Source organism: Podarcis filfolensis, assembly GCF_964270895.1.
Source record: "Podarcis filfolensis genome assembly, chromosome: 9".
NCBI lineage: Eukaryota > Metazoa > Chordata > Lepidosauria > Squamata > Lacertidae > Podarcis > Podarcis filfolensis.
In genome coordinates, this window is record NC_139610.1 from 66,279,848 (window position 1) to 66,306,866 (window position 27,019).

General features: G+C 43.3%; 2 long non-coding RNA genes across 2 annotated transcripts in view; both read right to left on the minus strand.

Annotated features, from left to right (window-relative positions):
- LOC310742625 overlaps positions 1–27,019 on the minus strand; it is a 657,991-nt gene that overhangs the window by 542,896 nt on the left and 88,076 nt on the right. The window lies entirely within an intron of this gene.
- Positions 1–27,019, minus strand: part of LOC310742512 — a 305,504-nt gene that overhangs the window by 252,439 nt on the left and 26,046 nt on the right. Inside the window, exon 2 of the long non-coding RNA XR_014538486.1 lies at positions 11,410–11,577. This is a non-coding gene — a long non-coding RNA (uncharacterized lncRNA). The remainder of the gene's footprint in view (positions 1–11,409; positions 11,578–27,019) is intronic.

The following is a 27,019-nucleotide window of genomic DNA, read 5'->3' on the forward strand; positions in this document are numbered from 1 at the left end:
AGGTGGCCAAATACTGGAGCCTCAGCTTCAGGATCTGTCCTTCCAGTGAGCACTCAGGGCTGATTTCCTTCAGAATGGATGGGTTTGATCTTCTTGCAGTCCATGGGACTCTCAAGAGTCTCCTCCAGCACCATAATTCAAAAGCATCAATTCTTCGGTGATCAGCCTTCTTTATGGTCCAGCTCTCACTTCCATACATCACTACTGGGAAAACCATAGCTTTAACTATACGGACCTTTGTCGGCAAGAAAGAAGACCTTACCACCCGCTTATATTTATGTATAATAAAAACACGTGAAAATTTAAAATCAGAGACCATTGACTATTTTGGAGATAGATTTTTCAGCTGTTATTTAAAGGCTAAAACAGAAGGCATCTACTGAATCTCTGGGCTGATGATACCAAAGGCTCAAGTTTGTGATGGTGTCAAATGAGCCTCACCAACTTGGCAGATGGTCAACAACAAATCGACAAATCTTATTGCTAGCCACCTTAAGACATTTGTAAAAATGGTGGGGTATAAGCCCTGTAATAAAATAAGCAAATGTTTGGCAAACTGTTCCTTACCGCTTGGCAGGATAATATAGGCAACCTTTAAAAATTATAATTTTAAATGTCTGGGGGATTTTTCCAGTTATTTCAATCAGGACTACTACTGTGGCAACACAATGCCAACTTCTAATGGCTTCGCCAGGGCTGTGAAAACCACACCAGATAAGTATCATTTATTGTGGCATCTGTATGGATAAAATTAACTAAATAAATCCAAACTATCTCTACTCAGAAGTAAGTCCTGTTGAACTCAATGGGGCTTCCTCCATGGTAAGTGGGGTTAGGATTGCCGCCCAAGAGAGAGAAATAAGGGTGAAAAGAAGAGATGAGAGTCTGTGGGTGTAAATCAGGGCTGTTGAACTTGTGGTTCTGCAGACAATCCTGGACTGCAGCTCCTACAATCTTTGACAATTGATGTCAGGCGTGGCATAGCCTCTGCTCCCCCAGCAGCCTCAGAGGCAAGAAGAACAAAAAGTTCATATTTTATTACTTTTTATTCAGTCATCTGGTTGCAAAATAAAAGATCCATGTCTCCACACATAGGAGATGTTGGCTCCTCTGAGTCCCTCCTCTTCCGTCCCCAACAACTTCCAGGAAACCTACAGGAAGTCACATCCCTCCGCATTCTCTGTTCTTGAATGCAGAGGGACCAGTGAGCCCTTGGACTAGGAGGGTCTCCCATACTCTCCAGGGAGATCTCTGCTGTCTGCTCTCTAACTTCCCCCTCCTCCCCTATCTCCTAACTAGGCATTTCCTCATTCAGCTGCACACAATCCCTTTCTCCCTCTCATCCTGAAACTACTGGGGGGGGGGCAAAACTTCCCACTCCTCTTCCTCTTCGGAGAGGAACCAATCAGACCGAGGGCCTTCTCGGTAGTGGCACCCGCCCTGTGGAACGCCCTCCTACCAGATGTCAAAGAGAAGAACAACTACCAGACTTTTAGAAGACATCTGAAGGCAGCCCTGTTTAGGGAAGCTTTTAATGTTTATTGTTTTTTAATATTCTGTTGAAGGGTGGCTGGGGAAACCCAGCCAGATAGGTGGGGTATAAATTATTATTATTATTATTATTATTATTATTATTATTATTATTATTATTATATTTTTTTCCCCATTCCTCCTATTCAGTCCAGTCCCTGGCAACTGACTATGGATTCCACAGCATCTGGAAGACATCAGGTTCCTTAGTCCTCCAACAGACACTAGCAGCACATCATAGGGCTGGGGGGAAGAACATAAGAATAGTCTGCCAGATCAGGCCAAGGGCCCGTCTACTTTAGCAACTCACAATGACCACTGTGATATTTTGAGTTTTCTGGTTCCTCAGTTCCCCAGTTTTAAATTGAGTTTGCCACATCCCGGCATCTCTTTGTGATGTGTGTGTGTGTGTGTGTGTGCTATATCATCTGTGCTATGCCTTTGTGTTTGCTCCTGGCAGGCCTTCAATCATCTGAACATTTGAACATATGTAGAGCCTACTGCATCAGGCCAATGGCCCATCTAGTCCAGCATCCTGTTCTCACATTGGCCAACCAGATCCTGGTAGGAAACCCACAAGCAGGACCCGAGGAAAAGGGCATTCCACTGTTGGGATGCTTCCAAGGGAACGGGGGCAATTTGCAAGCCCCCAGCTGGCTCCAGCCCACCGGCCAGTAGCCGGGCGATCTCCAGTCCTTGGCTCAGCATGAAACAGTGACCCGCAGCTTCAGAAGCCTTCAGAAGCTGGAGCACGCTCTAATCAGCAGAGTAAATAACACTGCACAAACAGAAGTGGCATGTGCTGGTCCCGGGGGGGGGGGGAGTGTTACCGTGTGGCGTAGTCTGAGTCCGGTCCTGGGTCAAGGGTCTGGAGGCTGTCCGTCAAGGGCGAAGCGGGGTCCAAGGCAAGGAGCTGGGCGTGGGCAGGAACTCCAGAAGAGCAGGTCAGGGTGCTGGCAGGAACAGCTTTCCAATGATGTTGCTCCCGCAACCTGGGACTGGGCTTACTGGCCTTTATCTCCTCTGAGGCCTGGGGCGGTCCCGGCCCACAGGTGACTCGCCTCCCCTGGCCTTAAGGCGAGCACACCTCCTGAGAGAATATAGTTCCCTCCGCCTCTCTGCCCTGAGCCTCTGCAGCTCAGGAGAGGCTGGAGGGTTACTGGACCCAGAGGCAACCTCACTTTCCCCTGACAGGGCTGGGAGAGGCGCACCTGCAGGCAATGGGTCCTCGATCACCTCCGGAGCCAGAGCGGATTCAGCTGGTGTCTGCTCCTGAGGATCCAGCACAGGTGGGGGCCCTTCAGATTCAAGCCCCTGCCCCGGCTCAGCCGGCCCTGGAGGCGGGGACTCCTGTGCAGGCTGGGATTCCTCCGATTCAGCCTCTGAATCAGATTCCCAGGCCATCACATGGCAGGAGACGGCTGTGAGAGCATATTTGCAGGCAGTTTATTCAGCGTATGTCAGGACAAAGGAAAAACATGTCTTCTCCCTTTCGTTTCCAAGCAAGCAGCATAAGGAAAAGCTATGCACACAAATGAAGGTTCCCAGCAAGCTGTGCTGGAGTGTAAACAGGGGCCGCCCTCCTGTGGTTTCCATCAACTGGTATACAAGAGTGTTGCTGCCTCTGACTATAGAGGAAGAGCACAGCCACCATGACTGGTAGCCGTACCTGCATGATCCAACCCATGGGTAGGCAAACTAAGGCCCAAGGGCCGGATCCGGCCCAATCGCCTTCTAAATCCAGCCCGCAGGCGGTCCGGGAATCAGCGTGTTTTTACATGTGTCCTTTTATTTTAAATGCATCTCTGGGTTATTTGTGGGGCATAGGAATTCGTTCATTCCCCCCCAAAAAAAATATAGTCCAGCCCCCCACAAGCTCTGATGGACAGTGGACCGGTCCCCTGCTGAAAAAGTTTGCTGACCCCTGATCCAACCCTTCATTCCTTTACCAACACTCCTATAAATGCTGTTCTGAGTAAGGACTCTGGACTAAGGGGCTCAAGGTTCGCAGACAAGTTTTAATTTGGGTGCATCCGAATTAATAGCGTGAGGCTTCCATGGGGTCCCTGCACAAGACCGCCGCTGGGTGCCACAAGTGACAAAGACAGAACTGCAGGGTCCCTCTTTTGTTTCCCTCTCCTTCCCTCCATTGCGGTGGGAAACCGCGGCTTTAATCATAAAAAACAGAGACACTAATCTTGAAGAAATCATCTTGACCAGTATTTAATGACTAGTCTGGTAGTTAACTGCCTGAGGCAGAGCCCACGGCTATTAAAGCTATGAAGGGGGAGAAATGGTAATTAACTGGACTCAGCTGAGGCAAGGCTTTCTGAGGAAAGAGAGAGAACTGTATCAAACAGCGCTCCTGCTTTGTAGCAATCAGCCCACAATGCATAATAAGCTATTTCTCCCTTTCAAATGAGGTGGCCAACTCACTGGAACAACCAGCCTGGCCTGCTCTTCTGCCTTTCAAAGCCAGCTTATCTGCTGGAAAACCTCCAGTGAAGCTCTCCACAGCCTGAAGAACAGAGCCCAGCCGAGAGAGAGAGAGAGAGAGAGAGAGAGAGAGAGAGAGAGAGAGAGTTGGCAACTCTGGTTCCAGTATTTGCCAGTTTATGCAAAGAGTCGTTCTGGAAGACCTGTTTGTTGATTTAGGCCTTGGATTTGCAAATACTCAGAGCAAGACGAACCTTAGATATGCAAGTTGAGGAGGACAGACCTCTGTTTGAAGGGCTGTCCACATTCACACCATACGTTTAAAGCACTGTGAACCGTCTTCACTTTCCCCAAAGAATCCTGGAAGCTGTAGTTTCTGAAGGGTACTGAGAGTTGTTCGGAGATAACTGATTAGATTCGGGATCTGCAATTCCCAGACTTCCCTATGAATAGGGGCTGTTTGTTGAGGGTCCTGAGAGTAGCTAAGAGACCCCTATTGCCTTCCCAGAGCTACAGTTCCCTGAGTGGTTCAACAGACAATCCCTCTCCACCCTTAACAAACTACAGCTCCCAGCATTCTTTGGGAGGGAAGCCATGATTGTGTAAACTGGCATCATAGCACTTTAAATGTATGTTGTGAATATGGCCTCAGTGAGAAGAGACAGCAGCAGGTGTTTTGAAGATGCCCATCAGCTGTATAAGCCTGTACAGCAGACCAGGAGAGCAGGCACACAGATTCCTCATTATGTTATATATATATATATATATATATATATATATATATATATATATTTGTTTTATTTAACACAGTCTGCACACTGCTTGCCAGAACTAGAAAAGACCTTCTAACAACTGTTAGATGTGTTGTTGTTGTTTTTTAAAAATATATATATTATTTTTTATCAACCACCAAACCACAGACAGTGAAACCCCCCAGGTGGCTGATACATTGGGTATACAATATTCAATAATATACATATTCAATAATACACATATTAAATACTATTCAATAATAACATATTCAAATCAACCATATGTACACTTCTATATACCTTAACACTCCTCCCTCCACAAGGTTTATTTAACTTTTAACATTTTAATTGCCCCAAATTGTTCAAACCTACCCAAATAATTCAATATCTTCTCAAACCAATTCTCCTCTTTCTCACTGACCTTAAGCCCTTTCATTCTATGTATGTTAGATGTGTGGTGATTTTATTCAAATGTAGTAAATATTTCCAAGTTTACCAGCCATGGATGTCCATAATAGCATGGAGGAAATGGATAGAGGAAGGTTCTTCTCCCTCTTTCATAACACTAGAACTTGTGGACGTCCAACAAAGCTGAATGTTGGAAGATTCAGGGTTGGTAAAAGAAAGTCCTTCTTCATGCAGCACATGGTCAAATTATGGAACTTGCTTGCACAGGAGCCAATGATGGCCGCCATATTGGATGGGTTTAAAAGAGGACTGGGCAAATTCATGGAGGACAGAGCTATTGATGGCTACTAGCTAGGATGGCTATGCTCTGCCGCTGCAGTTGAAAGCTCGAATCCTGCCTGCTGGTCTCCCACAGGGATCTGGTTGGTCACTGTGAGACCAGGATACTAGATGAGATGGGCCATTGGTCTGACCTACCAGGGTCTTCTTATGCTCTTATGTATATCCGCATATGCAAATATGCAGATGTGTGTCTTCTTAGGAGGGACAATTTCTAAACCTGCAGCTACATGGGTGAATTAGGTTGTGTGTGTACATCTCTGTTTCCTTTTGCGTCCCTATTGGTCATAAGATTCCACACACAAAAAACAATCCCCACAAAAACTGATTGGCAAGCAAAGATGATAGAATATTCAGAACTTGCAATGATGACGGGGAGAATAAGAGGAAATTCTAACCAGAAATTTAGTAAAGATTGGGCAATGTTCAAAGAATATCTTGAAAAGCACTGTAATAACACAAATCTCCTGACAGAGTTGGATTGAATCTTGAAGTTTAAGGACATTATAAAGTAAAAGAGTTTTCCTGATAATGAACTGAAAAGAAGAATAAAAATGAAGTGCGTATAGACTAGTAAGGTATAAAAAGCACAACGAGGTGAATCGGAAGTTAAAGGGTATGTAATGTCAAACGAGGTGTTGTTAGTCAGTGTCTATGGTCTATTTATGTTGTTTTTTGTTGTGTTTATGTTCTATGCAAATTATTTTGTAATAAAGATTCTTTTAAAAATCCACTCTAGATGCAAGGCAGGCAACGCTCTTGATTCACAAGGCCAAACTATGTCTTATATAGCAGTGTCTTTCAATAATAGTGTGCTCAAGATCGGGTGTGACTGTGAGGATTTTCAGAAAACTTTCCCCCCTGTCCCTCCTCTATCATGATTCGGTTTATAATCTTATCCACCTAAAGGTAAACACCAAGAGATTATCAGCCAAATGAATATAAACTGCAGCAATTGAGAGAGGAAACTGGTAGGGGGAAGGGCCGATTCGGGGGGGGGGAGGGAACACTCAAGAGGGTCAGGCACTAATGAAGATTATACCTCAATATTAGGATTATGATGTTAGTTCTTGATTTCAATAAAAGTGGATAGAGATCTTTTATATCAGGGACACAGCTAAGCTGTAAGGACGGGGTAATCTCCTGGGAATTATGCAGAGAGAAAGAAATTCAACATCATTTTTATTGGAGGGCTGATGAGCTGGAAACTGGGATAGCCTGGCTTTAATTTGTAATCTTAATTTTCATATAAATCGGTGCTGTGCAGAGGAGGGGGTGCCGAGTTGGAGGAAGGGATAAGGAAATCGGGCTCTTTCCTTTCCTGATGACATGGTAACAGTGAGAGAAGGAGGAGGTGGCCACCGGTTTTCAGAGAGCATGTGATTCTCTATCTCCCCCCCCCCCTCCCCGGCCACCATCCATCTGTCTCCTGTCTTTCTATCTATCTATCATCCCCCTCCCTTTAAAAAAATGTTTAACAGCCATACAAGAGCCAGGAGAGATAATGTTAGCACAATTTTTTTTCCTCTTGCCTCCTCCTCCTTGGAGAATGACCTACAATAAATCTCCTTAGAAGCAATCATTTCCTTTAATACAGATGACTCGGGCTCAAGCAGAAGCAGATTGCTCACTGGGTTCAGCAGTGTGAAAAAGAGACCAGCCATGTCAGTCGGTAACCTTGGGATTAAACACTCCTTTTCCGATTGGCTCGAGGACCCTCTAGATTCGGCATAAGAAGGAACGGAGGTGCTTCTCAAAAGCCCACCTGTTGCTCCAGAAAGGGAGCCATGTTTAGACTGAAGCAGTTAAAAAGAAAAATGGGTAGGGTTGTTTCCAATCCTCGTTGGGTCCCCTTTTTGCAATGGACTAAGCCAAAACAGCTTGCGCATGAGAACACAACTCCCGGTCTGATGACGTACTTCTTCCAATTTCACGATGTACAATTTTGGTCTGCAAAACTTGAGCATGAATATATGTACTTTACAGGAAAGCTGCATGCAAAATGCAAGTTTGATGGATGAAAGCACTGAAAAGTGCTTACGGTACTTTACATTTTAAAAGTGTTGTTATGTACTGAGTTGAATAGGGTCCAAAAAGCAGCAGTCTGATTGGTCCTAGAACAATAGGGTCCAGAATGCAGCAGTCTGATTTGTCCACAGGAGCCACCCAATCCAGCTCCAGGTGGAAGTGAATCCGCAACCCGATTGGCCTACAGGAGAATCCCAGAATTAGCCAATCACGTGGGGCCATTGTGTAAATAATGTATATAAAGCAGACATTCTGGGGGAACTTCCATTCCTCCTCACCACTATGAGCTGAATAAAGAGCATGAAATCCACTCTCGACTCCGAGTATATTTCAAGTGTGTATCGTATTTTACATAAAATTGCATATAAAATGTCAACATTGGATTGAACTGCAACCTAAAATGCCAAGAGTCTAGAAGCACAACAAGATGATCCAAGCTTCCACCTACTCTTTACCAATCACTTTGTTTAAAAGGAAGTCGTATGGAATTTAATATCAACCAATAATTCAACTAAACATGTAACATTTCACCCACCACTAGAGAGAGCAGAGAAATTCAATTTTGTTTCCATTTAAAGGCCAGCCCACCTCATCCACACTTTCTGAAACAATTAGAACCAAAGCTTAGCTCCCCTTCTAAGTTCGAACTTCTCTGAATTTTGCGATAGAGGGAATATTTACAATTCCCAGAGTTCCCTGGGGAAAGGAATTGTCTGTGAAACCACTCTGAGAATTGTAGCTCTGCAGGAAATAAAGCGGGATCTCCTAGCAACTCTCAGCATCCTTAGCTAAGTACAGTTCTCAGGATTTTGGGGGGGCAAAGCCACAACTGTTTAAAGGTTAATGGTACTGCTTTAAACGTATAGAGCAAATGGCGCCTCTAATGGAAAATTCAGGTGCTCTAATAAAGCTTCCCAATTGAATGCAAGCCAGGACTAAATTCCTATTGGACTTTCAATCCATTTTTAATTGCTGAAGATTCCATTCATCACTCCTGATTTTATTCATCCTTTCCCACTGGGTTCTCCCATTTTCTCATAAGCCCCTGAATGGACTTGCCCATGTCTTCCTCCTCATAGTTAGGAAGATTGAAACAGACCACTGCTGTTATTGTAATCCCTCAAGGAAAGGGCTCTTATCTTTTGTCCAGCTAGATTTATTGGTACGAAAGAAGAGGAGCAAAGCAAAGCATCGTTTACATAAATAACATGGAGTCGAACAACTATCGGAGATGACTGAGTGCTCTCGAGTTGACATGTTAAATCAATCAGGGAGACCCCAGTGAATGAGAAAAGGGCTGGATATTGCCTGAACAGCCCCTACCATGCCATAATATCTCTCCTGCTTATGATGAGGTAACAAAATACCCAACGTTCACGGAACAGCTGCTTTCATAAGGACAGTAATCACCGAACACGCTCCCAGAATTCCTCTAGGCCACCGTGGCAAAACAAAAATTCCAGAGAGAAAATTAAAATGCCAACAAGATTTATCTGCACCTATGCAGATGTCCTGTGGCCCAGAGCTTTGAAACATCAGCTGTGATGTGAAAGTGAGAAGGAGCTTGTTTTGTTTTTAAAATAAATAAAAGACATCTGACCAAAAGGGGGGGAAAGAAAAGGAATTGAAGGAAAGGTTTAGCCTAGAAATAAGGTGGAAGAAGAGAGCAAGTGATAAAATGAAACCATCTAAATCAGGGGTGAGGAACTTCAAATCTTTGTGATTCTAGCTACACTACACCCACTTCCCAGGCTGCACATCCTTTCCTCAGGCCACACCCCTTTCCTCAGGCCCCTCCCCTTACTGGCCCTGATTTGCATCCTCCTTGAGTGTTTTTGCCCAGCTGGAATGTGAACTCCTATTATGCTTCTTGGTGACCTGGATGGAGGATAGAATGTGAGGTGTGAGTCTGCAGGAACTAGACTAGTTATACAAAAGCAAATGAAAGCAAGGAAGCAAGGAAGCAAGGAAGGAAGGAAGGAAGGAAGGAAGGAACGAAGGCATTTGTTGCTCCACCCACTTTTGCCTCTGTCCCTAGAAGAGATGGATGAACGTGTCAATCCTTGTTTCTCTGTGTTTCTTATTTTCCCAGTCTTAAATTTGATTCGATTTAATATTTGTGTTCTGCTTTTCCAACCATGACGTTGAGCTCAAAGCAGCTCACAATCATAACAGCATTGAAAATCAGGAAAAGTTACAATCTCCACAATCATACCAAAAACACAACAGCATGTAAGGCAAGAAAACAAACAAGAAACAAAGCGAGAAAACAAACAAATTCAAACAATGAATGCAATTCAGTAGAAATGCACAGCGATTCAAAGCATCAGAAATGGCAGCTGAGCACCTGCCCCGTGCCAGAATAAACCTCTCCTGGGCAGCAAGATCGTTCGTAGTTTTTAGCCTTGATTTCTTTTTCATCCTCAAAGAAGGATGCTGTTGTTTGTGAAGGCAAAGGGTTCCCTAGAAGACCTAGGTTGACTATGATGTCTTTTCTCCTTGTGGGATATTTTGGATAACTCCCCTTTGGAGGAGTGTACTGAACTTGAGCCCCACTTCTCTCAGAGTCCTGGGCAAAAAGCCACATGATAAGAGCCCTTCTTGGCTTCCCACAGGCATCTCCTAGGCCACTGTGAGAACAGAATACTGCACTTGGTAGATGCAACTGGGCTCTTCTTAGGTTTCCTATATAGCACACTGCATAAGTTCAAGAACTCAGAGCAAGACTTTTAGTATGGCTGCCCACATTCTGTGGAATCGCATTTGTGCCTGGATATAACTGGCGCCCACTTTCTGTACTTTCTGGAAATGATTGAAAACATTTTTGTTCTGACCTTTTGAATTGATTATTTATGTACTGTATGCCACTACTGTGGCCCGTGTTTTGTTAGCCCAAAAATGGAAGAACGAATCCCTTGGGTAGAGAGGGAACCTTCTTTTCTGAAGCCAAAATGACATGGACAAGAATTGACCAAATCTGGATAACTAGAGGACTGGCACCTAAGACTCGAAAAGTGGAGATTCGCCCTAAAACTTGATCCGACCATAATGCTGTGAAAATGGAGATGAAATTAACACCAACCGGTTCCTTCAGATGGAGGATGAATGACACCTTGTTTAGAGATCAAGAGGTTATCAAGAAGGCCCAAAAAACCTTGAGAGACTATTTTGAGATAAATTTGAAGACCACTACTGAAAAAAGAGTAATCTGGGACGCAAGTAAAGCAGTTATGAGGGGGTTTCTGATTCAACAGAATGTAATAAAGAAGAGAGCTCAAAATGAGAAAAAGATAAAATTTTGGAAAAAATAAAAGAGGGTGAGAAGAAACTGAGAGCGAAACCAAAGTCACAAGAGATTTTGAGAGATATAAAGTTATATCAAGTGCAATATATGAAGATGACGAATCAGGAAATTGAATGGAAAATTAAACAAATGAGACAAAGGACATTTGAATCGGCTAATAAATGTGGAAAACTGTTAGCCTGGCAAATGAAAAAAAGACAAAAGCTCAATACTATTACTAATTTGGAAGTGGAAGGAAAGAACATTCAGAATCCAGTGGAAATTAGAAAATGCTTCCAGAGGTATTTTAAACAGTTATATACACAAGGGCCACAGAAAGAGTTTGATCTGGACCAATTCTTAAAAACAAATGGATTACAAAAAATCTCTCAAGAAAACAAGATAATGCTGAACTATAAAATTACAGAACAGGAGGTAGAAGGTGCCATTCAGAATATGCAGCTGGGCCAATCTCCCAGCTTTCTGGGAGATTAAGGCTTTCTGGGAGATGATCTATAATGAAATGAAAAAGGTATTTAAATATACCTTCGTGAAGAAACCAGAGGCCTTTCTCCTGGGCATAGTCGGCCAATTGGTGCCAAAGAAGGATAGAACTTTCTTTATGTATGCAACAACAGCAGCAAGAATACTTATTGCAAAGTATTGGAAGACACAAGATTTACCCACCCTGGAAGAGTGGCAGATGAAGGTGATGGACTACATGGAATTGGCGGAAATGACTGGCAGAATCCGAGACCAGGGAGAAGAGTTGGTGGAAGAAGATTGGAAGAAATTTAAAGACTATTTGCAGAAATATTGTAAAATTAATGAATGTTAAAATGATGCTGGATTGAAAATAAGTGGCATTAGCAACAAGGTTAGAGGGTAAGGATTTGCTGAATTGATTATGTAAATGGGAATACAAAAAGGGGAGGTGTGAGGAGGTCAAGGAAACAAGCAAATGAGCTTAAAGATATCAAAAAATGGATTTGTTTTTTAATTCTTTCCTATCTATTTGTTCTTTGTATTTTGTATTTTCTTTTTTTCTATGCATTTTTGTATTTTTTGTATTTTTTTCTTTATTTTCTTCCTTTTCTTTGCTTTCTTTTTATTCTGTAAATCTCTGTTTTTTGTAAAACCGTAATAAATATCTTATAAAAAAAACACAAAAATGGAAGAACGAGTGAGGTCCCAACTAAAGAAGAATAGCAACTTAAGTTGACGGAATATGCAGAACTTGCAGACTTAACTTATAGAATAAGAGAAGGAAAAGAACATACATTTAGAGAAGATTGGAAAACATTTATTGAATATATGGGAAATAATTATGTACAGCTGAAAATGCTGGCAGCATTAAGCTAAATCCAACAGGCAAGCTTTGAATGAGTTTTGATGGATGCAATAATGGAATACTGAATGGTATAGTTTTTGTAAAATATGCAGGGATTTGTGATATGTAAAATGAACCATGGAAAGAGAAGAAGGGAAGTCATTGATATCTTAAGGATGTAAAATGAGTATTTTAAATTGTAAAACAAAAAAATTAATAAAAATTATATATATAAGAAAACGTTTTTGTTCTAATGGGCTTTTCCAGCAAGTGTCTGCTTCGTTAAACTTTTTGTCCTGTCTTAAAACTTGTTTTAAAATGTCTTTCACTATTTGGAAAGCAAATAATGAATCCGTGTTAATAATAACATCTCTTGCTGGAAGAAGAATGTATGGTCTATTGCCGTATCAGAAAAAACAAAGAGATTACATGTATTGAATAATGCAAATGATGTAGACGATTTTGTTGAAATATGGCATCCTTTTATAAATACTTCACTGACAATCCTGAAGAATGGCAACTACTGAAATCACAGACTGGACTTCGGCAAACTTAACAAGCAGGGAGGGTGGCGAGTTGGGATTTTGTTTTTGTATCCCTTTCTTCCTTTTTTGCAATTCTTATATATTGGAAATCAATAAAACTATATTTAAAAAAGAAAAGAAATATATAAATTAAACCAAGATTGTTGTTGTTGTTGTTCCACCTCTGGAATTAAACTTAAACATTGTCCTGGTTAAGCTAAAATTCAGCAGAAATGGCAGGGGAAATCCAGAGAATAGTAAGGGAACGGAAGAAGAAGAATCTTCACATCCCTAATAGCCTCTAAAACCCCACCCCCTAACTCTCCCTCTGCAATTTCACACTTGATCATCTTCCTTCTCCCTTCTCTACCCAATAATTTAAGATAAGCTTTTATTTATTGTTTCTGGTGAGGATCCATCGTCCCAAAGAGCCTTCCCCACCATTGCTTTCTAATCCTCCTATTTACTAACCTGAAGGTTCTTCAGTTATTTTGCTAATCTCTCCTTGTAAACCCATAATCCTGGAAGATTTCCAGAAGATGATCAGAGATAGATAAACTGCTAGATTACCACTCTTTGGAACATTGTCCTAATTTTTGCACCTTATGCTCCAGCTAAGCTTGAACAAGTAGAATCCATGGAAGAGAAAAGAGAGGGTGATTTCAGAAGCTCTGTCCCACTTCTGAGGTAATGTAGATTTCCAGAAAAATGAGATTATACACACACACACACATGCACACACACACACAGACACACACACACACATATATATCAGGAGTGACGGCGCAACAGCACTTTTCCCCCTAGTGCTGTTGAGCCCGCCCTGACTTAAATATAGTGCACCCACCTCACAGAACACCAGTTCCACGAATTCCTACGAACTATCCCAGATTATTTTGTGGGGGGACTTGTGTGAGGGAAAACTTAATAATTTGGAGTCCCAGGCAGGATTTGATCAAATAAACAAGAGAGATTTTATTTCACATATGAAGTTTATGACACAAAGTGGGTAAAAGATAGGATACTTCAGATTATAATGTTATTTCAGTTCAGTTCCTTCTCAGTTGTTGCACAGCTGTTGCCACATAATATTTTGGTTCTTAAACAAGGTGGTACTTCCTTTCAGTTACACACCCCTTAGACAACCCTACTCCCAAAGGTACGCCAAGTAACAGACCCAAGGGATCACTGGTTTGGGAGTCTTCTCTTTTTGTAGAAGAATCTCTCCCCTCCTGACTGGAATGAGACCTAAGTAGACTGTATCCTCGCAGCTTCTACTTCTCCTGACTCAGTCTCAGCCTCCCGGTTAATTCCTGGCCTAACTACTCTTCCAGGTTAATACACACTATCCTTCACACTAAGCTCAGAGACTCCTTTCTCTAGCTTGTGATATACAGTGGTACCTCGGGTTAAGTACTTAATTTGTTCCAGAGGTCCGTACTTAACCTGAAACTGTTCTTAACCTGAAGCACCACTTTAGCTAATGGGGCCTTCTGCTGCTGCCGCGCCGCCGGAGCATGATTTCTGTTCTCATCCTGAAGCAAAGTTCTTAACCTGAAGCAATATTTCTGGGTTAACGGAGTCTGTAACCTGAAGTGTATGTAACCTGAAGTGTATGTAACCCGAGGTACCATTGTATTCCTCAGAGTGGAAGTTTCTACCCAGAACCAACTCTCCTCTCACTCCCTGACTCCTAAACTATCTCCAAACCTATTCTCCCAACCTCAATCCCAACATACTCCAAAAACTAACTCAAACTGTCTCTCCAAATCCTCTCCTTTTCAACTCCCCCCTCCTGGAACCCCGGCCAATCATAAGCTGCCGTTCGTTAACCATTTGCTGGCAGGGAAAAAGAAAACACTTGTGGACCTAACCTGCCCAGCAAAACAAACTTTCCCGTCACATCAGGCCACAACCCCATCTAGTCCAACGCTGTCCTCACAGTGACCAACGGCGCCCCAGTGGGAAGCCAGCAAGCAAGAACTGAGGGCAACATCACTGTCCCCACCTGTGATTCCCAACAAGTGGTATTCAGAGCCAGTGAAGGTAGAACATAGCCATTGTGACTAGTAGACATTGGGAGCCTTATCCTCTATGAATTTGTCTAATCTGGTGCTTGCCCCCGGGACTGCCAAAGTTAGGGTTGCCATACGTCCGGACATATCCAGAATACTGCAGTCGGCAGCAGTGTCTGGGCAGGAATTGCAAAAATGTCCGGGGGGGGGGTGAAGCTCAACAACTTTGGCAAAAAAAAAGAGCTCTGTCTGGATTTTCACTGTTGGAAATATGGCAACCCTACCAAAGTGGAAGCTGCCAAAACAGGGTGTACAGACTATAGCTCATTGGTACAGCATCAGCCTTGCATGCAAAAGTTCCCATGTTCACTCCCTGGAATTTCCAGGAAATCTCCTGGAATCTTTTTTTTCCCCAATTTTTTTTTATTAGTTTTCCAAATTTAAAACAGATTTTACTGAAAATCCAGTTTTGTTAACATTGTTAAGTGACTTCCTCAAATCCCCCTAGCTGAGTTTCCATATAAATCATTGTAGCAGTTTTCCAAAACTAATTTCATATATAATTTACATAGTCCTACTAACATCTTTCTTTCTTTTCATTTTAACTTTTATCTATAGTATTCTACAACATCACATATTTAAATCCTAGGCCAATTTGGTACTTGCAAGTAATTCTATTTAAGTTATCTTAACATATTTAACTACATAATCTTTAAATTTCTTCCATTCCTCTTGATACTCCTCCTCCTTCTGCTCGCGGACTCTTCCGGTCAGGTCAGCTAGCTCCGAAAAATCCATCATCTTCATATGCAATTACTCTACTGTTGATACTTCTTGTGATTTCCAATTTTTGGCCAGCAAAATTCTAGCAGCAACTACAAAAACAATCTAACATCTTTCTTGGGCAATTCCAAACCTATTATTCCAAGAAGAAAGGCCTCTGGTTTCTTAATAAACGTATATTTTCAATATATTTTTTCAATTCATTATAAATCTTTTCCCAGAAGTCTTTCACCTTGGGACAGGTCCACCACATATGGTAGAAGGTACCTTCTTTTTCTTTACATTTCCAACATAGATTATCACTCTTATGGTAAATCTTTGCTAATTTTACAGGGGTTAAGTACCAACTATACATCATTTTCATAACATGAAATCTCCTGGAATCTAGAGGAATTGCTGGACAGGTTACCTTTCCGAAATCTGGAAGAGCCTGCCAGTGTTGACAATACTGAACTAGATGGACCAATAGTCTGAGCTTGTAGAATTGTAGAGTTGGAAGGGGCCCTGAGAATTATTTAGTCTGATGGACTATATGGGATTGGCAGAAATGACTGGCAGAATCCGAGACCAGGGAGAAGAGTCGGTGGAAGAAGATTGGAAGAAATTTAAAGACTATCTACAGAAATATTGTAAAATTAATGAATGTTAGAATGATGTTGGATTGAAATTAAGTGGTTTCCAGCTGTAATGCTTTAAGAGAATATGAAAAAAAAGGATTATAAATAGGTAATAATATAATGGTAAGGATTTGCTGAACCAACAATTTGTGGTGGAATACAAAAAGGGAGGTATGAGGAGGTCCGGGAAACAAGTTAAAGGAAAATAAGCAACTGAAAATTTATGTGTTTTTAATTTTCTTTATTCTGTATTTTTGTTATTTATCTGTTTTTTCTTCTTTTTCACTTTATTGTAATACTTTAAAAAATCTTAATAAATATCCTATAAAAAAAGAGAATTATTTAGTCTAAGTCCCTGCAATGCAGGATTATGAAGGAATAAGGGAATCAAACCTTCAACCTTGGTGTTATCAGCACCATGCTCTCACCAAACTGAGCTATCCGCAAGTGCTCGTATACAGAAATTTCTTACATTCCCAGCTGCTAGGTGCCAGGTGGGGCTTCAATACCAACCAATAGCCAAGAAGTCTTTTTAAAATGTGATTCTCTCCCCCTTTTCAATCTCCGTACAATATCTTTTTAATCACGAAGCACAGGCTAATCCTGGCTTTTGAAATATATAATCATAATCACAGAACCTTGTTATACTTTCCACCCATGGGGGGGGGGGCAAAGAACTCTCCACACCCACATATAATCTCGCAAAGCTACAGAGATTTCTGATCAAAGTTTCGCAGGTAAATCAAACCTGAAATGAACAGATTAGGAGAGGAAGGTTGCTGTAATATCCATCCACCCCCCCCCCCCCCAGTTAAGTGAGACAGAAGCAGATTTTGCTGAAACTTGCTCTCTAATTCCCATCTGGAAAGGGATTTCTCTGGGAATGAACAGGTCTGTGGGAATGTCTTTTTTTAATAACATCTGTAAAGTCAAAAACTTACAACCAGAGCAGGCTTAAGCTGTCATTCAACAGCAGGTGCCTTACATGCAATCAGCAGGCCAGGCTGATGAAAGTCAGATATTTTGAGGATGCAACATGTTTCATCGGATCAAGACAGGGCTTTATCCTGCCTTTAACCTGCCTCCAGTGGGACTGGCTTCTGTGCTCAGCTTGCCAGGTCAGGAGATATCAGAGCCCATACCTGAGACCTGGGGGCAGCTCCTGGTGATGTCACTGTTGTCACTCCAGTAGCACCTTAAGGTAAAGGTAAAGGGACCCCTGACCATTAGGTCCAATCGTGCCCGACTCTGGTGTTGCGGCGCTCATCTCGCTTTATTGGCTGAGGGAGCCGGCGTACAGCTTCCAGGTCCTGTGGCCAGCATGACTAAGCCGCTTCTGGCAAACCAGAGCAGCACACAGAAACGCCATTTACCTTCTTGCTGGAGCGGTACCTATTTATCTACTTGCACTCTGACGTGCTTTCGAAATTCTAGGTTGGCAGGAGCAGGGACCGAGCAACAGGAGCTCACCCCGTCGCAGGGATTTGAACTGCCAACCTTCCGATCGGCAAGTCCTAGGCTCTGTGGTTTAACCCACAGTGCCACCCGCTTCCAGTAGCACCTTAGAGAGCAACTAAGTTTTTTATTGGTATGAGCTTTCATGTGCATGCACACTTCTTCAGATACCCTGCGTGCACATGAAAACTCATACCAACAACAAATATAGTTGGTCTCTAAGGTGCTACTGGAAGGATTTTTTTATTTTTATTTTTGACTACGGCAGACCAACACGGCTACCTACCTGTAACTAGAACTGTTGTCACTGTTTTACTTGTTTGTACAGTGGTACCTCGGGTTACAGATGCTTCAGGTTACAGACTCCGCTAACCCAGAAATCGTACCTTGGGTTGAGAACTTTGCTTCAGGATGAGAACAGAAATCACCCGCCAGCGGCACAGCGGCAGCAGGAGGCCCCATTAGCTAAAGTGGTACTTCAGGTTAAGAACAGTTTCAGGTTAAGAACGGACTTCTGGAACGAATTAAGTTCTTAACCTGAGGTACCACTGTATCCCTGTATTATTATATCATTGTAACCTGTCCTGTGACCTTATGGTGAAGGGTGGGCAAGAAATCTTACAAATAAAAAAGATAAATACATAAAACCCATCACCTTTATTCCCATGTTGTTGATTTTGAGGAATGAAAACTGAGGACATCTGCTCTAACTGTGCCATTCTGCTCACCCAGTCTTCCTGCAAGCTCCTAAAATAATGCAACATCCCATTACCCTCCAAAATGTTGAGGCCAAAACACGGGGTACACATCTTCCCGGCCACACTCCCATGTGAGTCACATGACCTGTCACAATATCACATGCTTTTGGGTGCTGTGCTTAGAGCTATGCTGAGAGATCTAACTGGGGCAGTTGCTGGGTAGGACATACAGTACCTGAATATTTAACTCCACACAACTCGCGATTCACCAGGACATAAACGCAGTTTATGAGCTCAGGTTTGGCGGCCTGTTGGGGCCTCGGTAACCTTTTGCATTTCCTGTTTTCGCATTCTCTGCCTACCTGAGACATAATGGCTGGCTGGATGACTTCCTTTTGCCTAGACAGCTGATAGTTAAAATGCCACATTAGTTTTGAGACATGAGTCAAGGCTTTTACACTAAATTATCATTTAATTTTTAACATGCCAATCATGCAGCCTGAATGGTGTGTGGCGTTCTGTGATTCAGTAGCAGTTATTAAATGGCTGTACTTGATGATGAAATATAAAGCTGAGATCAGGGACATTATGCTGAGGCACATTTTGCTGAATTCATCAGAGCCTGCACTTCTGTTTAACAGACACAATGGAGGGGTCTCTGATTTGTGCATAGAGCTTTATGCATGCAGAGGCTCCCCTCTTCTCTTCTAAGAGCAAAGTGAAATTCTCTTTGTATTGTTACATGCAAAGCCAACTGGTGAGAGGCTTCAGGGGTACCAAGCTCTTAAAGTTAAAGTTTGCTTGGAATGAAGGTCAGCGTAGCCCAGACCCTCCAAGTTCCCTATTTTCTAGGACAGTCTTGGATTTATGGAACCCATCTCAGTTTCTGATTTGAGACCAGAAAGTCCTGCTTTTCCTTAGGAAATCCGTATTTTCATGTAGAAATGTTGGAGGATAAGGAGTTATGTGACCCCCGAGCCAAGGAGACAAGTAACTATACAACCTTTAGAAGACACCTGAAGACAGCCCTGTATAGGGAACTTTTTTAAATGTTTAATGTTTTATTATGTTTTTATATATGTTGGAAGCTGCCCAGTGTGACTGGGGCAGCCCATTCAGTGTTACAGGGGAGCTGACAGTAAGATGGGTGGAGTACAAATGTTGCTGTTGTTGTTGTTGTTGAATAGGAGTTCACCAGAGAAATATTGGAGGGTATGATAGGCTGGGGTGTCTTTAGAATATATGGTTTTATTTATAATTAGAATTATAATAATTTATTCTTTATACTCCACCCCACCCATCTGGCTGGGTTTCCCAAGCCACTCTGGGCAGCTCCCAACAGAATATTAAAAATATAATAAAACATCAAACATTAAAAACTTCCCTAAGCAAGGCTGCCTTCGGATGTCTTCTAAAAGTCAGATAGTTGTTGGTTTCCTTGACATCTGATGGGAAGGCATGCCACAGGGCGGGCGCCATCACCGATAAGGCCCTCTGCCTGGTTCCCTGTAGCCTCACTTCTTGCAGGGAGGGAACTGCCAGAAGGCCCTCAGAGCTGGACCTCAGTGTCTGGGCTGAACGATGGGGGTGGAGACACTCCTTCAGGTATACTGGGCCGAGGCCGTTGAGGGCTTTAAAGGTCAGCACCAACACTCTGAATTGTGCTCGGAAACGTACTGGGAGCCAATGTAGATCTTTCAGGACCGGTGTTATGTGGTCTCGGTGGCCATTTACACATATTTACAACCTGAACATTAGGTGGATGGGCTCACAACATTTCTCTTTTCTTCTCTTTGGAGATCCCTCGTAGCCAAGTAAGATTGTCTTCCATAAACGCGGTTTTAACAATGAGTCCATAAGTGACTATGGAGGCCAATTCTGGATACACACATCCTTCCACAGTGGGGACATTGGTTCCCGGGCGTGAGTTGATCACGGTGTGGATTTGTCAAGCGTGCCTTCCTCTTAGCACGTTTCTCCCGTGCGTTCTGAGTTCAAGTGTCTTCAAAGTCCATTACACCTTTGGTAAAGGCTGCTCTCCAATTGGAGCGCTCGCAGGCCAGTGTTTCCCAGTTGTTGGTGTTTATACTACATTTTTAAAGACTTGCCTTCAGACAGTCTTTAAACCTCTTTTGTTGACCACCAGCATTACGCTTTCCATTTTTAAGTTTGGAATAGAGTAGTTGCTTTGGAAGACGATCATCAGGCATCTGCACAGCATGACCAGTCCAACAAAACTGATAACATGACCACCCCAACAGATCTTGCTTCTCCCTTAGTCATAGTTTTGGATCCAGGACAGATCAAGCTTGGCTCCTGCTCTAACTCCCAGCCTTCTTTCAAGCTCAGCTCTCTCATACTTTCTGGCTATTGTTCTCCTACCTGGCAGCTAGAAGGGGAGGAAGACCCATACATTTGTCTGGAGGACACCACCACTTAGCTGTTGCTCTTGCAACCTAGCTCCTTCTTTTGGGATGCTGATCAGGACCCTCAAGTGCCCAGTTAAGGTCACAGTCTTACAAAGAAACTTGTCTAAGTTAAGCAATCTCCTCTCTTGGATTCGAATCCTCATTGGGTACAGGACCCCAAGAATGAGAAGTGAATCAGGGCATTATCACCCCTGCCAAACCCACGACATCATGAAGCACTCGGGCAAGCAACCAGCCTCTCATCCTCACCCCTCCATCTGTAATACGGGGAGGTAATAGGACTACTTGCTGCATACCATAAAGGGTGGTTTTAAGGAGGGGTGACTAAGTTGCATCCCTCCAGACGTTGCCATGACTTCCCTCATCCTTGACCATCAGCCATGCTAGCTGAAGCTGAGTTAGCTTCTTACAGCAGGTTAGGTAAAGTAAAGGTAAAGGGACCCCTGACCATTAGGTCCAGTCATGACCGACTCTGGGGTTGTGGCGCTCATCTCGCTTTATTGGCCAAGGGAGCCGACATACAGCTTCCGGGTCATGTGGCCAGCATGACTAAGCCGCTTCTGGCGAATTAGAGCAGTGCACGGAAATGCTGTTTACCTTCCCACCGGAGCGGTACCTATTTATCTACTTGCACTTTGACGTGCTTTCGAACTGCTAGGTTGGCAGGAGCAGGGACCGAGCAACGGGAGCTCACCCTGTCGCAGGGATTCGAACCGCCGACCTTCTGATCGGCAAGTCCTAGTCTCTGTGGTTTAACCCACAGCACCACCCGCTGAGTTAGCTTCTTACAGCAGGTTAGCCACCCCTAATCTGCCTACAGGCCCTCAAAGGCTGTTGAGCCCTCTTTTAAAGATATGCGTAAAGCTAAATATGAATAAAGAAAGCAACTGTGACCAGGGGCATAGCTAGCTCTTCTGGTACCCGGTGTGGCGGGGGCAGGGTGACCTGCCCACAGGGCAGAGCGACCCGCCCACAGGGCCGCAGCCACAGCGATCCTCACATGGGGGCAGCCACTGTGAGCCTTGAACCTCGTGTGGGCCACCCGAGCAGATCAATGCATTGGCGATCCACCGGGGGTAGACAAAAGCGCCCCCTAGGCAGATCACCACTCTCCTTAGGTGCCCCTCCGTCCGCCCTATTCCTACGCCAGGAACTGTGACTTAGCATCATTGCTTAGCCTTCTGGAAATCAAGTTACATTTCCCCTCTGATAAGACCGCTCATAGACTCTCATCTTTCAAAAAAGATGACAACATTTATTATTATTTTTTAATCCTGGAACATCCTCTAGCCGCCAAAGAAATTGTGACAAGTCATCGCTGAACAAGATAAAGACAGACACACAGACAGACAGAAAGACAGGGAGAGATTAGGTATCTATTTGGGAGCAAACAGCATCATCCTTCCAATTGGTTAAAGTGTGGAGATGTTTATATTATTAATGTCTGTTGAAATTTACCGTAGTTCCTAATTTGCAGCTATCGCCAGGCAGGAGTCGTGACATCTGATTTATGGTCATGCAAAAAATCTTTACTAACCCGGGCCTCGTAAATTTGATCATTTGATAATTTAGTGCTAGATTTCTTCCTTTAATGAAAGAGTAGTTAATGTGATGGTTATTAATTCTATTTTTAGTGCATTTAAAATCACAGCATTATGACAAAATGGTCTATTTAAAGTTTTTCAAAAAAACATTTCAGCTCAAAATGAAACCGTAACGGCTTTCATTTTTGTTGGTCTGGTATTGAATTTCAAGGCATTGTAACATCAATTGCAAAATTATTACTTGTAAGATGTATTGGAGAAGGAGGGGGAAGAGAATCTATAATAATATGGAATGTTCTTCATATAAACCTTGAAAGTCTTGCTTTCAGAAATCTGCTTCAAAGATTCATGGGATTTGTGGATTTCTGCCAAAGCCTTGGTCCAGCTTTTCAGATAAATTACTGTGGTGTTTCATACAACAGTCCTTCAGTGTAGGTCACCTTATTTGGGGTTTTGTTTTTTTACTGCCTTTGTCAGGTTAAGTACTTAATTCATTCCGGAGGTCCATACTTAACCTGAAACTGTTCTTAACCTGAAGCACCACTTTAGCTAATGGGGCCTCCTGCTGCTGCCGCACCGCCGAAGCCCGATTTCTGTTCTTATCCTGAAGCAGCAAAGTTCTTAACCTGAAGCACTATTTCTGGGTTGGTGGAGTCTGTAACCTGAAGCGATGGTAACCTGAAGCGTACGTAACCTGAGGTACCACTGTATTTATTTTCCCAGTGCTTAACTAAAAGGTATGGAACATAAAACAGGTGAATACTGAGAAGAATGCTGAGGTGCGACCAAGCCTGTCAATAATATTATGCTAATACTGATGGCTGAATTTTGTCAATTTCAGTTTCTCTCAGCTCCTACCTTTTCCAATCATATGTTCAGTTCACCATATTTCAACATCACTTTGTTGTTGTTTTAAACTCATCAGCCTGTATTATATCCCCATATCTTCTGGAACACCTCTCCCAATATGAACATGAAATTCCACTCTGAAAAGCCAGAGGTGAGATCCAACATAACGTTAATGCAGCAAGTTTAAAGGCTGGCTTTGTTGTGCAAGGGGTTCTGCAAGAGTTAGTGCACAAACCTTAACGATCAACAGGTATAATAGCAGTTGCACTGGGAGATACTTGGTTAAGTTAAAGGTGTTAGTTCTGATGGACAAAGCTTGGGATTGAGATATCTAAGAGAGAGCAGATTTGGGGGAGCACATGGAGGGAGAAGATGGGGAAGTCCCGTTACACAAATGGAAATCCTTGCATGGAAATCTCTAACGTGTCTGAGTAACCAGACACATTACTCTGTGTTATTTTGGATACAACCCTGGGTCCCATTCTATACCTGTATTGGATCTGAATTTTTTGTATGTACATTGAATTGTTTTCATATATGGAACTGTTTTTAATTACTTTTATCGTTGATGTTTATACTCCAAAATCGCTTAGGCTGCATTTGCACTACAATTTATTCTATTTCCCCATTGTTTCCCTGTTAATTTCCGCATTATATTTGAGCTTTTGCATGACAATAAAAGCCACATCCAGAATTACAGTAGACTACAGTGCAAGTTTAGCACTCATTTCTGTGTTATTTGCTTTTTTGTTTCCTGGAAGCATATAACAAGGAAATGAGAAGTATACTTGTGCAGCATTCTACAATATTTCTTGAAGTGGCTCAAATAGAATGTGGAAATTAACAGTCAGGGAAACGCTGGGGAAATGGAATGGAATGCACCATGAATGCAGCCTTGGGCAAATTTTGAAAGAAGCCACTCATCAATGAAATGAAACCAAATCAAATAAATAAACAAATGCTTTTCGCTAGCATAAGAGCCAGTGTGGTGTAGTGGTTAAAAGCGGTAGACTCGTAATCTGGGGGAACCGGGTTCGCGTCTCCGCTCCTCCACATGCAGCTGCTGGGTGACCTTCTTGTAGGGACGCGGGTGGCACTGTGGGTAAAACCTCAGCGCCTAGGACTTGCCGATCGCATGGTCGGTGGTTCGAATCCCCGCGGCGGGGTGTGCTCCCGTCGTTCGGTCCCAGTGCCTGCCAACCTAGCTGTTCGAAAGCACCCCCAGGTGCAGGTAGATAAATAGGGACCGCTTACCAGCGGGAAGGTAAACGGCGTTCCGTGTGCTGCGCTGGCTCGCCAGATGCAGCTTGTCACGCTGCCCACGTGACCTGGAAAGTGTCTGCGGACAGCGCTGGCTCCCGGCCTATAGAGTGAGATGAGCGCACAACCCTAGAGTCTGTCAAGACTGGCCCGTACGGGCAGGGGTACCTTTACCTTTACCTTTAGCATAAGACACCTATTGGATTGGGCCATTGTGCTATGCTAAGAGTTGTGCTACACTAAGAGTGGGGCTTCCACTAGCAGAATGGCTGCTGCATGAACAGGCAGCCACAGCTAGACATCCCAAAAGAACAGATGAAGAGATTCCTGGATCAGACCAAGGGTTCATCTAGTGCAGTAGATGGAATGGGACTTCAGCATCTCCCAATGTTTTAAGGCACATCTTCAGAAAGGGAACATTGGAGAGCTATGATGGCTGTAAAGCCAGCTCAGATCAGAGGAAACAGCAACATACATCTGACGAGTCCTTTTGCAGGGAGGATTTCTCCCTCCCATGAACATGAACATGCCCATACCCTTTTCTCTCCAAAGTGCAGAAATCCTTACGTTTGAGCCGCTTGCCTCCCCTGCATCAGCTGCCCTTGGCTGCAGCGGACCCATAAACCATTTTACTGCAAAGCCATGAACAATCCATATGCCCATTTGATGTGTCAGCCCACCAAGAAGCCAGCGCTTGTGGGGTAGCATAAGGATATCTGAAGGTGACACATGCTGTCATTCGACGAACAGAGAGGCAGAGGGAGGGAGGGGGGTCTGGCAACCAAAGCCTTGGCCTTGACAACTTGTGATGGTGACCAGGTGGGGTGTGTTATCTTAATAGTCTGGAGCTCTTGTGAATTATTTGCTGATAGATGTAAACAGCTGTTATTCTTGGTAATGGAAAGCAATTAGAAACATCTGTACTCTTGGCTATGAGTAATGTCTCCTATCCTCATGGCTCCCAAGTGCCAATTGGAAATAAGTACATCATCCGAATGGGGCTGGCAAGTCTACCCTGCATTCTGCACCGATGATTAGTACTGAGCTGTGAAGAACAAGAGGTGAAGAGCAGAAGAAAGAAGCTGTTCCTGGCATGGAAGAAAGCAAGAAGCAGGGGCAGAAAGAATCCTGTCCCAAGAAATTCCACTCATCCCAATGTTCTATCTGAACCAGCAACAGAAACAACTATGGTGGGGCACACAAGCACACTTCCAAAACAGGCATAGGCAAACTCGGCCCACCAGATGTTTTGGGACTACAACTCCCATGATCCCTAGCTAACAGGACCAGTGGTCAGGGATGATGGGAATTGTAGTCCCAAAACATCTGGAAGGCCGAGTTTGCCTATGCCTGGTCCAAAAGATCACTGCTGGTGTTGGCATAGCTGGCAGCTCTGGTCAAAGGACTCCTTCTTGTGGTGTTATGGCCTGGCATTAAGGCATGGTGATAAAGACTGGGAATGATCATAGCTCAGTTGTAAGGAATGTGCTTTGCATTCAGAGGGTCTCAGATTCAATCCCTGGTATCCCCCATTGTTGTTGTTGTTGTTTTAAAGCAAGTGATATGAAATATTTCTTCCGGAGATCCCAGAGGGACTAGTCAGAGTAGACGATTAGTGGGAAAGCTCGACAAATCATCTGACCTGCAATGTCACTTTCCTGGCTTCTTAAATCCAGGTTTGTGGTTGGTTGCCATGATGTGTAGTTTTGCAATACCTGGAAAGGGAGTTTGGGACAGCTACCCATGTTGATTGGAGTTCAAGTCAACATGTAAGTCACTGGAAGATTGTAATGATTATATGGCAACTTGACCATTCCGAACTTTCAGTACAGGTTGACTCTCCGTAGAGTAGTAGGTAATTGTCAGTGCACAAGCGCTACCAAATTTTATCACTGTATGCATGGGTTCTTTATGCCATGATCCAACTCTAGGACATTTCTGATGTAGTAGGCAAAGGGAGGACAAAGGGATGACAGTCTGCAGATAGTTCTGAGTTCATGAACCCTGACTGCAGTGACCTAGACTCCTTACATGAGGAGCCCAACCTCTGCTCTTCCAATATCCTCACCATCCAAAACACCTGATTCTCCTGAAAGCCATAGAAGAAGGGTGGTAACTTAGTGGTATCTGTTTTTCATGCAGAATGTCCCAGGTTCAATCCCTGGCAAGGATAAGGCTGGGGGCAAAATCCCTGACTGAGACCCTATAGAGCTGGTGGTGGTCAATATGGACAATACTGAGCTACATAGACCAGTTGTATGACTTCCTATGTTCCTAAGCTCCTACTAGGAGCCACCTAATGATGTTGATGTGAAAAGTTTCAAGACAGGCTCTTCCCTTTAAAGTTCCTGCCAGATGAGGGGCATGACTTCAAAAGTCAGCAGAACAGCTTCCCTCTAAATGCACAATTGGGCTTTGACTTTTATTGGAACAACATCTGTGCTCCATTGGAGCTCTCCAAGGTCCTATGAATCTTCCAGTCTTCACTTTTTCTTCCTAATTCCCTGTTACTTTTTCTCCTTGTTGCTACCTGACTTATCCTGCCCCTCCTGGTCCATTGCCCAAGAGTGTTCTGTGAAGCACTGTACTTCTGTAAGACATCAACTAAACTAGTAAAGATAGGACACCTGAGAGTAACTTTTGCACAATACTGCATGCACTAGCAAGTTGCTCTGCAGGGAATGAGGTAGCCTGATTTGTGCTTCTATGTAAACATGTGAAAAGGAACTTGCACAATGA